The 4,209-nt window shown below is 30.0% G+C and overlaps 1 long non-coding RNA gene across 1 annotated transcript; it reads left to right on the forward strand.

Annotated features, from left to right (window-relative positions):
• The first annotated feature begins 1,927 nt into the window (after window positions 1–1,927).
• Window positions 1,928–2,610, forward strand: LOC106297901. The gene is made up of 4 exons (XR_001261451.1): window positions 1,928–1,962; window positions 2,057–2,177; window positions 2,251–2,289; window positions 2,453–2,610. It is a non-coding gene; the product is annotated as an uncharacterized LOC106297901 (long non-coding RNA).
• The last annotated feature ends 1,599 nt before the right edge of the window (window positions 2,611–4,209 follow it).

Below are 4,209 nucleotides of genomic sequence, written 5' to 3' on the forward strand. Positions count from 1 at the left end.
ATATTAAAAATATTCTAATTAAAATACGTAAAATTTAATATAGTTTTAAGGAAATAGTCAAAATAAAAAAAATTACACATAAAATAATCATGATTTTTGTTAACTGGGCGGATCATTATTTATATGATATCGCACACGAAAAAAAAATTTCTGTTTTTAAAATTATCTAATTAACACTATACTCATTTTTTTATATTTTTTATATGATATCACACATTCGTAAAAAAATAGGTAGTTTAAGATGCAAAAAAAAAAATATTTACTTAATGAATATAATATGAACGAATATTACAAATACATCATTTAATAAAATAAATAATTAAAAACTGAAAATTTATAGCCGCGCTGGCGCGCGGGTCATGGTCTAGTGTTATCATTAAAAATGAATGATATTAATCATCTAACTAGCAACTTCATATAAATAGAATTTCTAATTCAAATCTGGTAATTAAAACTAAAAAAAGAAAACTAAAACTGATGCACAGTTCTAACCTAACGAGTAACCACACATTTTGGTCCATGTGAATATAGATAGTACAAGTACGCGTGTAGGTTTTTTCCTTTATACATTAGTGATTTATCATTTATAGGTTGCGGGTTGTCGTAGATTGTGGAGATAAATCTATACAACTAGTTGGTTGTTTGCAAATTCGCGGATATAAATATTGTAAAAATATATATATATATATATTATATATACAATATTATAAATTTTGAATAATAACTAGAAACATTAAAAATATAATTTTAAATTTTAAATAGTTTGAAAATCAGTCATAAAATTTATATAATTTTGATGTAAAAATAATTAATGAATATTTAGTAGTAAAAAATGTTTTTGGAATTATATATGTAATTATCACATCAACTTCTCCAATAGAGATTATGCATCTTCTTCACATTTTCTTATTTTTCTCGTTATTATTTCATTTTTAATTAAATTTTTGCTACTGTTTTCCTAACGTTTTACATATTTTTTGTCAAATATTTATTTCTCTCTCAAAATCTATACTAATAAAGTTGGCTTTTCTCCCTTCTTAGAGTGCCACATCATCAGTTAGAAGGGGGCAAATGCTGACACGTCATCTTCTTTATCTGAAAACGCAAATGTTTCGTCTCTTCGAGAATTTCTTAATGGGCCAGTTATTATAGCTACTACACGACACTAGACTTAGTCTCAACGTTATAATTGCATGTTTGACCATTTTGTAAACGATGGGCTACTACGTTATGTAGTCTTATTCTTCCTGAACCTTTTGTTGTCTAACCGAAGAAGAACGCAGAGTGACGATTGAAAATTCTTTCCTTCGATTTTCAAAGACAAGTAACGCCTTCCTATAGCATTCAATTGCTCCATGTAATGATTGCAATAACAACCATTAAACCACTCTCTCCCCTCCTTCGTATTGATTTCATTATACATCCATGCTAACGCCAGAATGTCTAAAACCTAGGGTTATAAATACGCTGGAGGCATGACATGTCAATCATCTCTCCCAACAAAACATTCTAAACTTTCGAATCCAAGCTCACCTACCTCCGATGGCCACCTCACGTATCATTCTCAATAATTAGAAAGCCGGGCGTTGCTCTAACAAAGCGAAGATCCGTATGCTCTGATTCTAGGAAGCCCGTAATGTCAAGGAAGGAGGTATAAAAAGTGGGATTCGATCCGCTGCCATATGAGGTATTTGCTCTACACTGCGATGTTAGTATATCAATCCATCCAATTGGTTAATATAAAGTTTGTCACCAAGGTCAACAATTTACTTTCATTCTTTGCCGTTTGTGTATTATGAGTTAAACAAGTGAAGGGATATGATCATCTCATTCAGTTTTGATTATAATGTATATTAAGAACTTTAGTGCGTTTTCAGCAAAAGTTGACTATGGAAGATCAAAACAAGCACTTCACTGCAACCAGCGGGCATGCCGGCCAGATTGTGGGAAGAAAAAACTCAGGTCCTAAGATAAAGAATTTTTCGTTACGTTGCAGTATCTATATCTGTTTTTCTTTATCATATCACCATCAACTAACTTGAGTCTATATGTTCAGAAAAAGTAAGAATGAGGAAAAAGAAGGGCTCACTGGTTACTGGTACTTTCCACAACCAGATCTTCCAGAAATAATACTCGCCCAAGAATACTTTGATAGCAGCCGAGCTTCTTAGCCGGAGGTACTAAGTTATGGGTCTTGAAATGTATCAACTTTTCTGTTTTGGATCAATAAAATTTATTCCATTTTTGCAGATAATGTTTCAGTCATTGGCCAAAGATGGAACTATCCAAGTAATGAAAAAATCATACTTTGTTCAGGAAAGTATATGCTATGCTAATCAGATAAATACATAATTTAGTTTCATGCGAGGCATTTTTAAAACTTCATTGATAACATATTTCAGGCTTACCTTACTGTAAAATGATTTTAGCTACTGTGTGATATATGTTACAGATAACCGATCATGTGGAGATTGAGATAAAGGTTATGAGTGTTGTCTACGAATCTCAGAGATAGCTTGAGCAGAACGTAAGTGGGAAAATCAAATATTCACGGCTCTTCATCAGCCAGGAATGGCAAATATGACCAGCCTTTTTCTTGATTCAGCCCACTGATGCATGTTTGGGTGATTGCAAAATTACCAGTGTAAACATTTCAATTGACCCCACATATTGTGTGTTTTTGGTTTCCATATTTGTGATCGTGCACTTGAAGACCATTAAAAAAATTACCAGTGTAAATATTTCAATTAACTCCACATATTATGTTTTCCCACTTGAAACAAATGAACTCGGTATAGTTGCCACATGAGAAAATAATTTCAAATTCAGACCTCTCGATTGTGAAGATGTTATTGAACTTACGTATATAAGAAAATCAAATTTGTAATCGACTATCAAATGTTTGAAAGAAACAAAACTTTTTATATTTTAGATTTCTATCGTATTCATTTAAGTCAATTTATTATTCCCACCCAAACATATTTCGTGGAATCAATCCTAAATTAACATCAACCTCATGATCCTCTAAGAAATAGTAACCTCTTTGGATGTTTTTAATATATTCTTCACACAACTATTTAATATTCACAAATTATGTCCTCAAGAAATGATAATATATAGTCCATACCTTGATTCTTCAAGACTTTCGTAATGAGGAGTTTGGAATCAAACGTTTAGGTAAAAAGTGCTCCACAATATAAATTATACCCATGCAAAACTTACAACAATACACAACACATGTTGATAAGGCTAGATGCTAAGATGAGACGACAATCACCAATCACACGGGGTCCAAAATTCATGCGACACCAACAGAAATAACATATAAGTAGAGATGGAAATCAGCATGATATCCATAACTGTAAGAATATCTATATATTTAAATAATATGGCTACATAAACACACCAAAGAACATAATTCAGATCCAAGAACGATCACATTTAACTAATAAAACTAAATCTGTGAACAGAGATATTGTCATAACTTAAACTGTCATGTATTTATATGACCACCGTCGTACAACGTAGTGGGACATTATCACAATAAAATGGAAGTGATAATAATCACCCGAATAATAGAATCAGGAAGGCTGCAGGAAGCTGAAATCATGCTTAATGAAGATAACTAAATCAAATCACCAATTTAAAGAGACACACTAAATGCCCGAAAAAAGTGAATAGCTGAATTAATATAAGATCTATAGTCTTATGAATAATTTATTTAAATCAGTTATTAATTATGATTTTAGTTAAAGATCTATTGTCTTATGAATTAATACGAAAATTCATTACATTTTTCGAAGAAGAAACTGTTTGATCAAATTGTTAACATAGTTCATTTGGTTTTCAAAAATATTGACATATATAGATTCAAACAAACATGTATATATATAAAGTATAGCAGTTATTATTAGGTTTTAATTCTGCTTACCTAACTTAAAGTAATTTACTAATAATAGATTATCTATTTTTCCATCGTTTCGATTTATAATTTGAGAAAATAAAAGAAGAAGATTGTGTTATTAAAGAAAAATACATATATTTACTGTGTTAAATATAATCAACTATTGTTTTAAATAAATAATTCAATATATAACTATTAAAACTAAAGTAGACAAATATTAAAAAGTAAAATAATTACACTTTCATGATTTTTAATGGTGAAATAAATATATGACATGTAAAAAGAAAAATAAAACAAATAATAGA

The sequence above is a fragment of the Brassica oleracea genome, chromosome C1 (genome assembly GCF_000695525.1).
Source record: "Brassica oleracea var. oleracea cultivar TO1000 chromosome C1, BOL, whole genome shotgun sequence".
Classification (NCBI taxonomy): domain Eukaryota; kingdom Viridiplantae; phylum Streptophyta; class Magnoliopsida; order Brassicales; family Brassicaceae; genus Brassica; species Brassica oleracea.